Raw genomic sequence first — 13102 nt, 5'->3', positions numbered from 1 at the left:
TACATCCATGACATTGGGATAGTGAGCGACTCCGATGAAAAGACACCCCTTGTAAGTCACTGTATTTATCTACACTGTAGTCACTTATATGGTGTGCAGTGCCTTTGTACCATTGGTATATACCTGTACGGTTTATGGGTCAGTGTATAGGGAAAATATTACAGTTTTAACTACAGATCTAAGGTGAACCTCTACTGCCCATACATCCATGACATTGGGATAGTGAGCGACCCCGATGAGAAGACACCCCTTGTAAGTCACTGTTTCATTTTATGTGTCTATATATGTAAATGTAGAAGCCTCTAACACTGCTCTTAATCTTAATTCAGCAGCAGAATATACCCTTTATTATTTAGAAAGCATTGTTGTCAAGTGAGGTTCCCTTTGGGTAACATAATCGGTTGGGGGCCCCCTCAGACTTGCTCGCCCCCCCTAGGCTGAACCCCTAGCTACGCCCCTGGCGGTCCCGCATACATCAGTGTCTGGAGGTGATGAGTCAGCTGCGATCCTGCAGCTGACTCTCATTAACCCCCTTAAACACTGTGATCTACAGCGATCGCAGCGTTTAAGTTGCTCAGTGACAGATCAAGCATCTGTCACTGAGTGATCGGGACCCCCGCAGCCATGTGCTTCGTCCTGTCGGTTCAGCAATCTATCTGTAGAGTCTGCTCTCAGACAGGCTCTATACATAGTTCACCGATAACACTGATCTATGCTATCAATATGATATTAATAAAAACTAGAGATCATGGTGCAAAAAATGACACCCCAACCAGCCCTATGGCTGTTAGAAGGTGGGGAGGAACATTGCATTAATCTGACCCCGACTTTTGTGCATCAAAGAGCTCTGTCTTGAAGGAGTTAAAAAAAAAAGGCAGCAGCAGGGGGGCAGGGAAGAAGCTGGGGGATTCAGAGGGAGAAGCTGGGGGGTTCAGGGGAAGAGGCTGGGGGTGTGGGGGAAAGGCTGGGGGGCAGGGAAGAAGCTGGGGGGTTCAGAGGGAGAAGCTGGGGGATTCAGGGGAGCAGTAGGGGGCTGCAGGGGGAGAGGCTGTGGGGTGCGGGAGGAGCAGCTGTGGGGTGCAGGTTCGGTCCGGGGTGCAGCTTCCGGCACAGACAGCCGGAAGCTCACAGCTTCAGCCCTGCAATGTCCGTACTTCTCTCCTGCACATGTGGTGTCATCCCGGCAGCGGCAAGCAGGAGAGAAGTATGGGCATCGCGGGGCTGAAGCTGTGAGTTTTCGGCTGTCTGTGCCAGTAGCTGCACCCGGTGTGAAGCTGGCGGACCTCGTCAACTCCCCCAACCCCCCCTGCTTGCGGTCACAAGAAGACGGGAGCAGTGTGGCGGGGGTCCCGTTACGGCACGGGGGGGGGGCATCGTCCAAGGGAGATTTGCTGTTACCTGACTGGGTAAGTGAGGGCCCAGTCAGGTGACAGCATTGCTAGAGGGGCAGCGCTGTCACTCTCAGAGGGCCCTGCTGCCCGACAGTGACAGTGTGTTAACTGTGTGTGTGTGGGGGGGGGGGGGGGGGTCCTCCGATGGCCCAGTCCGACACTGGTTCTGCTAGAATAAAAACTTGTTTTTCAGGATATAAGTTACAGATGAAGACACAGACGTTATGATAGGGGAGCAGATTAGCAAGGCTATTAGTCACAGTGTGCAGCTTTATTAGCACAATCAAGCTGATTGGTTCCCTTTAATCTATTCATGAAAACATATAACAATTGTGGAATCATGGTATATACAGTTTTGTGGTTTAAAGGGGTTGGCCACTTTATAGTATAGTGACTATGCCCCGCCCCCCAGTGTCCACCACTGAGCCTGTATATATCTATAGAGGACACTGAGGGTGGGGCATGGTCACATGCTCCTCTCTGTCGGCCATCTTATGGACAGACTCACCACAATGCAGGGCTGCACAGCCTGGGGGAGGGGAGTCTGATTTTAGCTCTATGAGGGACACAGGAAGTTGCTGTCAATATATACAGTGAGTACACGTACTAATACTGTAGACTGAACAATTTTACTATATAGTGGCCAACCCCTTTAAGTTTTTTTTTAAATAAATAGATTCATACAATGACATATATTCTTCTACCAGCGTTGTGGCTACTGTGCTCAATGCCACTGGATTGAGTAATTGGCTAGATATAAACTAATAACAACACATGACTACTGACATGATTAGTCTAGGCATCAACATCCTTTAAAGATCACATTTACTTCTGTTTCTCTATTGCTTGGCAAGGGTCCTGTTGTTATCACGAGGCAATGACTGCCATAAGACCAATGGCCAAAAGGAAATTCTGAACTAATATGCTAAGGTGTGGGGAAGAGTGTCTATGAATAAAGCTATAAAAGGGGACATATTTTTTTTTAATTTAGACTGCTCATTTACAACTTCAACATGAAGGTATCACCGCTGATATCTGTGCAGATTGAGACCTACAGCTTGCACAATAAGTACTTGAAATGTTGTAAATGCATTCCTTTTCCTACAGATTAGAGGGAGAAAGGTGAAGTGACCACTCCAGATGTCAAACCTGCCATTCGCTCTTAGTGGAATTGTTCAGTCATGTTATCATATACTTGCAGATTGCATTGTTTATGGTAGGGAGTAATCAAAGGGAAAACAAACATCCATTTAGTCTTGACAGGTTTCAATCCCGTCTTCTGTTGTTGAATAATGGTTTTCTTTGGCAAGAACCCGAATCATCTAGAGCACGTTGAAATGTATTTTGATATCTGATGACTGTAATGTTCTACAAATAGAACTATTTCAATCTCACCATAAAAATGAATGATTACCCCAGGTGTAGAAATTGTGGAATTTGCATTGTATAGAATGAAGTTGTATGTAGATGCTATTTTGTAATGTGAGTAAAGGTATGTGCTAAGAGAATCATAATGTATAAACATAGACGCACCGGCATAACTTAAAAGCCAAACCCATGATTAGGGTATATACAGTTGTTATAAAAATACACTCTCATGGGTGAGAGATATACCAGTATATATATATATATATATATATATATATATATATATATATATATATATATAATGGGGATAATGCTCACTACTGTAGTAAGCTTAGTAAACTAAGGTTTCCTAATTTTTTTCAAATCCATAAATAGGAAGAAGTATCTTTTTAATGAAATTAATGCGGAGAGTTGATGGCACAGAGAGTCTCATACTAGGGATTTGTACTCCTATGTTGTAACTTAACCAGTGTTGAGCGCATTAAGATGGAAAGATGTGATGAGAATGAACAGTTACTGTTGAAAGATTGCTAATACTATAGAATAGACTTATTATAATTAACTGCAATGCTGGATCTGGAGGCAACGTCAGAGAGGAGAAGATGTAGATTTAAAAAAGAAATAAGAGCTAGACTGACAGTAAAGAGAGTGATCTTCCAGGAGACATAGCCCTTGGGGGGCGCCTGCAACTTGATCTTCCCAATTTGATGTAAAAACATGGCCAAGAGTTCTATACATAAAATAAAAAGGGGAAAGCAGTCAAACTAGGCGAGTGCCCTATTCAATGGGAAAACGCTGGCTGGGGGGAAATGTATTACATTTTACGTACTAAAAGGAAAATAAAATGAACTCCTGGTCGAGGCTTCAAAAACTCATTTTCTGGGAGCCAAAACATGGTAGTGCCAGCATCTGGTACATAATGGGAATTTGCAGTTGTGTGGTTACACTGTCCTTTTTGCATTCTGTATTAAGGCCCTATTACACTAAACGATTATTGGCCGTACTTGGCCAAGTACTGTCCGTTCCAGCAAATGATCGTTTGGTGTAAAAGATCAGCCAACATGAACAATGCCGGTTGATCGTGGCCTTTCAATATGTTGAAACAGAACTTAGACTTTTACAGAAACAGCACGATCATGTCAGCGAAGTTCTGCCGCGCATTTCTCCGTGTAATAGTAGCAGTGGCAGCAGACCACCACTGATTTCTATGGGCAGCCCGAACGTTGTAAGGGCTGTTCTGGCCGCACCCTCCTGCTGCTTTCCACACTCTGTCTGTGAGTGTACTATCATGGGCAGTGAGCAGGGAAGTGAGCGCTGACCTGACAGGTTTGTGCTTGCTTCCCCCTCATTATTGTGCGGTGTAATACACACTTCAGGTAGATGACATAATTTATCCTTGGTAGACAAAGTATGTCTGAGCAACAATCCCGGAGCCATTGGATTTTTCCATAATGCAACATCATCAAGAAAGCTTTCATTTTCTGTGTTCTCTCTGCTGCATGCAAAACAGACCTTCAATCCTGGAGAAAGCAGAGCAGCAGCTTATGAGTCTCAATAAAGAAGTATTATAAGGTAAGCAGCAACCCATCTAATTTCAGGACACAGGCTACATAGTTTTTATTAAATGACAGAAACACTATAAAGTGCAGGTGTTTCCTGTATCAATGACAATGCTAGACTGAAGACTAGCAGCAATATCTGGACACATATTCATCAGAATATAAAATTAGTTACAGCTTTTTTGGTATATTTACTTATCACATGTATGAGGAAACCCTCACAAAACAGGAAAAACATACAAACTCAATGAAGATATTATTGCAATGCAGCTAGACAGCATTTCCAACCATTATGCCTTACAGAAGTCAACGTGAGTGGGTTAATGTAATTAAAGGGTAACCCCATAAAAAAATGTTTTTAAATCAACTGGTGCCATAAATGTATACAGATTTGTAAATGACTTCTATTCAAAAAAAGATTTTCGGTACTTCTCAGCTGCTGTATGCTCTGTATGAAGTCCATTCCAACACAGTGATTCCTGCTGCCACATCTCTTCATGTCAGGAAATGTTCACAGCTGAAGAGAGCTACTAAGAAGATTTGTCACTGCTTTGGAGAGTCCCTAACACAGAGAGAGGTGGCATTACAGAGCACCATGTCTGACAGGAAAGAATATACCACTTCCTGCAGGACATACAGTGCTGCTCACTATTACTGGCACCCACAAATAAATGCTGATGTACCAAAGTTATATCCTTAGGATGTTATAATTAGTGATCCAAAGTAATAAAACCATAAAATAAGTTTTTCGAATTACATGTGATGAACAGTATTTGCAGCAATAAAGGTTCCCCTGGGTAATACCTGGTTGCACACCCTTTGGCATTGATGACAGCCTCCAAACCTTTTTTGTAGCCATCTATAAGCTTCTTGCACTTCTCATCTGGCATTTCCTTCCACTCTTCCTTTGCAGTTTGTTCAAGCTCTTGAATGTTTGCAATGTTCTTTTTCCCAACAGCAGATTTCATCTAACCCAAAGAGTTTTAATGGGACTGAGATCAGGACTTTTCCTTTTTTCAACCATTCCTGTGTACTTTTAGAGGTGTGCTTTCTGGGTCATTGTCTTGCCGGAGGACCCAGATTTTCAACTTAATCCAAGTTTTCTTACACTCGGCATGCGGTGAGTAGTCCAAAGGATCTACATGAAGGCCAAAATTATCTCTGATGAGGGCGACCGCTGATCGCCGAAACATGTTAGATGTTTGACCTGCATGAACTACGGCAATTACTACAGTGACGTCACTGCTACTCCGTGGAAAACCTTTGGACTACTCACCGCATACCGAGAAGTGGTAGTAGTGGAGCCACCGGCCGGGGCCCGCTCCCAACCCGACACCTCAAGACCTACAACTACTGAAAAGATACAGAAGAATCGAGGATACTATACCACATCCCAAAACTACCAGGTATTCAGCAGTATAGCTATATATCACTAAGGATACTTAAACTGCTTGAACGAACCATTGCCACTATTTATTCACGTACTTTACAGAAAATATATTAGGTTTACATTTTTATAGGACAGTATCTCTCAGGAAACTTATTTTCCATCATTTAAGCACGCACTGTAGCGCTTTAAGTGTACACACATATTTTTGACTGCATATATGTATATGTGTATATATAGGCTCGGTGATGTGGCCAAAAAATAAAATCTCTTGTGGACAAAGGCAGAAATAACTGGCAGAGCAGAGAGCCAATGCGGCTTGCTCTGTCAGTTGACTGTATTTAACTATACAGGCCCATTAGGAGCCCTTATGGTTAAATACATAGGTGCAGGAGCAGACTACCTTCCGCTTAACCCCGTATGTACTGCAGCGTGTAAGTGACCCAATGTTCACTTCCATGCTGCAACACAAGAAAGGACAAGACAAGGAGATATCTACTTCACTCGTGCACTGATAACCCCCTGACCTCTGCATGGAGCGCGCACATTTTCCTACTTGATTGCAGTAGCTGGAAAACAGAGGTCAGGGGTTATCAGAGCAGTGAAGCAGAGATCTCTTTGTCTTGTGCTTTTTAACCATTTTTTGTGTTGCAGCATGGGAACACTGGGTCACTTACCGATGCAGTAGATTAGGGGTTAAGCAGAAGGACAGAGGAGGGCACTTATCTTCCCTGCGCATCCCCAGGCCCCCCTCCCCCACAGGCCCCATAGCAGCTGCCTGCCCTGCCTCTATGGTAGATACGCCACTGGCTAAACGCTTGAGTCTCCCATTGATTTAAGTTAGGTTTGTTACTTGAGTTGAGCACTCGAGCATTGAAAAATGTTCGACTTGAGTAACAAGCCCTCTAGCATTTTAGTGCTTGCTCAACACTATAGTCAACCTGCCCTGGAACGTTTTCCATAAGTTAACATTTGAATATTACAACAAACCTATTAAGACCAAAAGGCATGTCAGCTGGTGAAATGTTTAGGCTAGAAGCTATGGCAAGCACTTCTTCGCTAGTGCCACACAAAGTGCACATAAAGTCTTCTACATGTTCCTCAAATTGTTGGCTGAAGAATATTTTTAATAGTTTTTCTTCATTTTTTAATATCCCCTAAACAGAGTATAACTTAGATTATAAGAAATAGCAGGAAAAAAGAAAGATGTACTCAAAGTCCCTTGATGGTGGTCAGCTTGTAGGATTGGACAGTGAGGAATTCCTATTTACTTCAACTGGCCATTGGACGTTTATCCTGTTTGGGGCATTACCCACATTATTGGAGACAACCACATTCCAATTTCTCCAACCAGGTCAGTGGTCTTTAAGAATGCTCCATGTCATGAAAGACCATTGGATAGGCATATGGTGGTCAAGGAAAAGCTGAGGGTCAGGTATGTGGTAGATTGCAACTCTTTATCCAGAAGACATCCAATATGGTGTCTAAAAGATAGCTGTCCATCGCAAGATCAATCAATGTGAATGAAGCGGTTGTCAGTGAAGTTAGAGAGCCTTTTGGATGAAAAAAAGAAGCATAAATGGCAGCAGATTATGCACTGGGTAATAGATCAGGCAATGTACATATTGTTTCTTCCCAGATCTGGCCACAAACCACTGAAAACCAATATTAATAACTTTTCTATGCTAACATATTATGCATTGCATGTAGCTACAGGCCCAAGGCTTACAACTGCATTGCCATTGCTAGGATATTCTGATAGCATGTCAAGTTCTGATTTCTATCAGGTGTATTCCTGCCTTGCAAAACTTGTGTGGCTTTAAAGGGGTTATCCAGTGCTACAAAAACATGGCCACTTTTTTCAGAGACAACACGACTCTTGTCTCCAGTTCAGGTGCGGTTTGCAATTAAGCTCCATTCACTTCAATGGAACTGAGCAGAAAAACCCCGCCCAAGTTGGAGACAAGAGCGGGGCTGTCTCTGGAAGAAAGTGGTCATGTTTTTGTAGCGCTGGATAACCCCTTTAAATCACCATCTATAGTAATATGTACATTCTAGTTAGTGACAATTATTTATAAATGTCACCAGTGATGGGGAAGAGTTGAATTCACACAGCGTCTTAATGTAAACCCTCTACTTCAGGAAAAATCTGATAAAAATAATATAGACATTAATATAGTTATATCAAATGACCTTGTATTTTCCAGTCACTCAGAAAAATCCATGTCAGTATCATTAGGGTAGATCAGCATTGTTCCCTATGGACATTCCCTGCTTAGAAACAGCAGCTTTAGGTTACAAACCCACTTGCCGGATCTGCAGCGAGTCTCCTTGCTGCGTTTTTGCAGGGAGACTCGCTGCAGATCCCGGCCCTATACTTTCAATAGCAGAGAAACTCGCAGCAGGGATGTACATCCCTGCTGCGATTTTGTCTGCAGCCCGCCCCATTAACCCCCCCGGCCGCCGGACATTATACATTACCCGGTCCCCGTTCCTGCTTGCTTCGGGGCTCCCGGTGTCTTCACGGCCCGCCCGGCCAATCAGTGCGCTGCGGCGGGGCAGCGCACTGATTGGCCGGGCGGAACGTGCTGGGAGCCGCTGAAGCAAGCAGGAGCCGGGATCAGGTAATGTATATCCTGCCCGCATGATTGCCCGCAGCCCCCAGCCCCGCAGCCCCCGGCTGCACGATCGCCCGCTGGGGGCGATCGTGCGGTCGGGGGCTGCAGGGCTGCAGGGCTGCAGGCGATCGTGCGGCGGGGGCTGCGGGGCTGGGGGCGATCGTGCGGCCGGGGGCTGGGGGCGATCGTGCGGCTGGGGGCTGCGGGGCTGGGGGCGATCGTGCGGCCGGGGGCTGCGGGCGATCGTGCGGCTGGGGGCTGCGGGGCTGGGGGCGATCGTGCGGCCGGGGGCTGGGGGCGATCGTGCGGCCGGGGGCTGCGGGCGATCGTGCAGCCGGGGGCTGCGGGGCTGGGGGCGATCGTGCGGCCGGGGGCTGGGGGCGATCATGCGGCCGGGGGCTGCGGGCGATCGTGCGGCCGGGGGCTGGGGGCGATCATGCGGCCAGGGGCTGCGGGGCTGGGGGCGATCATGCGGTCGGGGGCTGCAGGGCTGGGGGCGATCGTGCGGCCGGGGGCTGGGGGCGATATACATTACCTGATCCCGGCTCCTGCTTGCTTCAGCGGCTCCCGTCACATTCCGCCCGGCCAATCAGTGCGCTGCCCCGCCGCAGCGCACTGATTGGCCGGGCGGGCCGTGAAGACACCGGGAGCCCCGAAGCAAGCAGGAACGGGGACCGGGTAATGTATAATGTCCGGCGGCCGGGGGGTTAATGGGGCGGGCTGCAGACAAAATCGCAGCAGGGATGTACATCCCTGCTGCGAGTTTCTCTGCTATTGAAAGTATAGGGCCGGGATCTGCAGCGAGTCTCCCTGCAAAAACGCAGCAAGGAGACTCGCTGCAGATCCGGCAAGTGGGTTTGTAACCTTAAAGTAACTTTCGTAACAACACTACAATTTTTTTTTATTTTTTATACAACATATGTTACCATACGGCATTGTCTTCTGTTTGTTCAGGAGAGTGGTTTAGGAGCATATTGTTGTCACTACATTTGCAACTAGCACAGTTTTACTTGCGTAGACCTCTGAAAATAAACACTGTGCACTATTCATACACACTCAAAAAATGAAGACCTCTGCTAAGAAGCCGAAAATTTGTCTGTGGGATGATTAATAGTGTTTGTTTCTATTAAGATCAGAACATTTTGTTTATTTTACACCTTTCTTTTTCTTTCTGCAAAATACAAACAATAACATTACCTAATTTGTTACATAAAGCAGGAGCTGAGTACACTAGTCTTTACTACATAAGGGCCCTGGGGACTGGTTACATGGGTAACTATGTGCAAGGGGACTAAATACTACCAGCAGGGTGGATGCTACAGGAGGGATAGATACATACGGGGTAATACCTACTGGGGGACTAATTACTATACGGTTGCAAAGAGGGGGTCTAACTACTATATGGGTGAACAGAGAGAACCTAACAACTACATGGATATGGATGCACAGAGGAGGCCTAACTACTATATGGGGGCACAGAGGGGACGTAACTACTATTTTTTGAGAGCACAGAGAGGACCTCACTTCTATATACAGTAGTAGCTCATGGGGGACCTAACTACTATCTGGTTGCACAGAGGGGTTATACTTCTATATTGGGGCACTTTTCACTGTAAGCCTGCCTATTATGATAAGCAGGGACTGCTGAGAATTTCTCTCTACAAAACAGAACATTTGAATCATAAAAACCTGATTCAAACAATGGTTTATTTTCTGATGACAAATAAAGCACATTGCAGGGACTTTTTTACATCAGCTCTCTTGGAAGGGAGGAAGGAGGAGGGAGAGATGGAGAGAGCAGCTCTTACACAGTCCTTTTTAATGTTTTCAGCAGAAAGCAGCAGCTCAGAACTAGAAGAAGAAGACTGAAAAGTTAATGACATGTATGGAATAAATTGTTAGTCTTCAGGAGGGGGATGAATAAGCATGTATTTTACTTAAAGGAAATCTGTCAGCCGGGTCAGCCCCCTGAACCCACCCCACCCCTGGACAGGGCCCGGCATACATACCGGCTCCTGCGCTTCCCGCTCATGGTCTCGGTCCCGCGTCCGAGATATGTCCGTCAGCTCATCAGCGCACTCAGTATGCAGATGAACTGAGATGAGTCCGATGGCCATAGAAAATCACTGGAGCAAGAGAACTCCGGACTGGAGTGATTTTTGGCAGAGTGTTGGGGAGGCAGAGGATGAAAGAATCAACATGCACTCACCTCCCCCACTCCAGCGCTGGTGCCGGTATTCCGCAGCTCTGGTCCTGGGACTGGATCCATCTTTTTCCAGCACCTGGGGAAGAGCGGCAGGGAGCGGAGCAGACTTCAGAGCCCACAGCCTGATGAGGAGAATGCAGATAGGAACAAAGCAATTTGCTTCATTCCTACTGTAAATTCGCTCATCTCTAGCAGAGCTGATTTACTGGTCTGAGGGACCAGTTTGGAGTAGCCATGCTGCGGGGGTCCCGATCAGTCAGTGACAGGTGTTTAACCTGTCACTGACTTCCTTAAATGCCACAATCACGACATTTAAAGGGTTAATGACAGGCAGCTGTAGGATCGCAGCTGCCTGTCATTATCTCCGGCTTGGACTGATGTGTGTGGGACCGCTCTCAGGGCAGCTGTCCTGCGAACATCTACAGCCTCTTACTGTCATGAACGTATATATACACACCTGCTGCACAGGGCATGTGCAGCAGTCACGTATATATATGTATTGTGGACGTGAAGGGGTCAAACAATGAAAGTTAAAGCATAACTGCAATTACTGTATCAGCCCGATTGACAATTGTGACTTTTTCCCTTAATTTCAGTCTATTAAGTGAAAGAGACGTTACTGCTGTACATTCCCCATCTATATTTTGTCAGTCAGACATGTCAGAAATAACTGCAAACTCCAAAGCCATTTTAAGGAACTCTGCTTTTTCTTGTAATTTTACTTAAGCCTGGAGTCCTGGATCTGAGGATTGTGTTGGAGGACATATATTTCTGCCATTGTTTCTACATATTTATAACATTAGCAGTTGTCCAAAGGTTTTAAAGTAGCAGTTTTTGGAAGGGTGGGTCCATCCTAGGTATATGTCTAAATCCCATTAAAAATGGAATGCCAAAATATGCCTCAGCACACAGGGAGATCATTCACTTTAATGGCCAAAATGTTGCTAGCTACTAACTAGTCAATCAACACATATACAGTGTATTTAGCCAGCATTTACCTAGGATGGAAGGCAGTGTGAACCTAGCTGAACTGAAGGCTTTAATGGTTGCAGCAGGTTAAGAAACTGTGTAGGAAGTTTCAGTAGCACATTTAAGAGTCATGGGCAGGATCTCAGCTGCTTTCTTTTGTTAAAAGCAGAATTATGTCTCTTTACCTGTACTTTGGGCCTATTTATTGATTGATTTTTGATGGACCTTTTACACTTTTAAATTTGAGTGTCACAACACTGCAGTGGGATCAGAAGAAAACTGTCCTCTGTGCCAATCCACATGGTCTCCTGCTCCCTCTGCTCTTCCCCCTTAGGAGACAAATCTTCCATGCCTCTGTCTCACATTGTGTGTGTTTGCTGAGATCAGGCTGATGATGCAGACAGGGGGCAGGGCGTGATGTCACAGGAGGCTGGGCTGGATCTTGCCTGAGACTTTCCTGAGTGATTCACCATCTCTGACCATCTCTGACCAGCCCTACACCTGAGCAGGCAAAGGGTGACAGAAGAAGCTGCTGCAACTTCACTGATTGTGCAAAAGTCTGCAGTGAAATAAGGGCTATGTTCACACATGTTAAAGTTTCATTGCGGTACTGCAGCTTCTTCACAAAAATTATGCAGTAACACAATAAATTATGCTAAACGGCACAAAGGATCTGAGCCGGCACTGCCAATCCCACCTGGACAAATAAACAAGGCATAAACAGTATATGCCATGTAAGATAATATCAGATAAAGTACTGCAAATAATTCAGTAACACAATGAAACTATGCAATGTGTGAACACAGCCTAGATGTTCTGCAAAAGCTTTGGGTGGAGAATGGGCAGGGTGGAGGACTGTGATGAACAGCTGAGGGAATGCATTGCATTCTGGAACCTGTAGTACTATGTACAACTGCTCAACCAGGAAGTACAGCCACACAATACAGAACTAAGACCCCCAAAACAAATGGATTTTTGGTGGTTTCAAAACTGGGTCAGACAGGTAAGCAATGCTATATGCTTCTACAGCAGTTTTTTTAACCTCTACCTTGAGTTCCCCTTTAAATATGATATTATAGGAGTCATAGTTCTATGTCTAGATAGCTCAGAACACTTGACTTTTTATTGTACAGTATTTTATTGCACTGAGAATTGACAATGCAACTGTAAAACCATCTGTTTCTAAAAGGATGTGTTTAACCATAAGAGATCCTGAAATGATTAAGAACATGTCAGGTGGCATATCCTATATTTACTGTACAATTGTCAGGTATATAGTACATAGTTGGTAAGGACTATGGCACAGGAAAATAGTGCTGTTGTTTAACAATTTGTGGTGTAATCACCCATAGTTTAGTTCTTATGGAAGACCCAGAGCTACACCCAGTTGCTGCACATAACATACACACAAAGCAGCTGAATGAAACAATGCCTTTCCCTCCAGGAAGAATATGACCTATAGCAGGGATACTTGCCTATGAAATACATATATGTGTTTTTTATATATATATATATATATATATATATATATATATATATATATATATATATATATATATATCCTATTTAGGTGTTAGATGTACCCTGTTCCTCAGTGTGAGTAC

This window comes from Dendropsophus ebraccatus, chromosome 5 (genome assembly GCF_027789765.1).
Source record: "Dendropsophus ebraccatus isolate aDenEbr1 chromosome 5, aDenEbr1.pat, whole genome shotgun sequence".
Classification (NCBI taxonomy): Eukaryota; Metazoa; Chordata; class Amphibia; order Anura; family Hylidae; genus Dendropsophus; species Dendropsophus ebraccatus.
The sequence above is the reverse complement of the archived record's forward strand: the minus strand, read 5'-3'. Positions refer to the sequence as shown.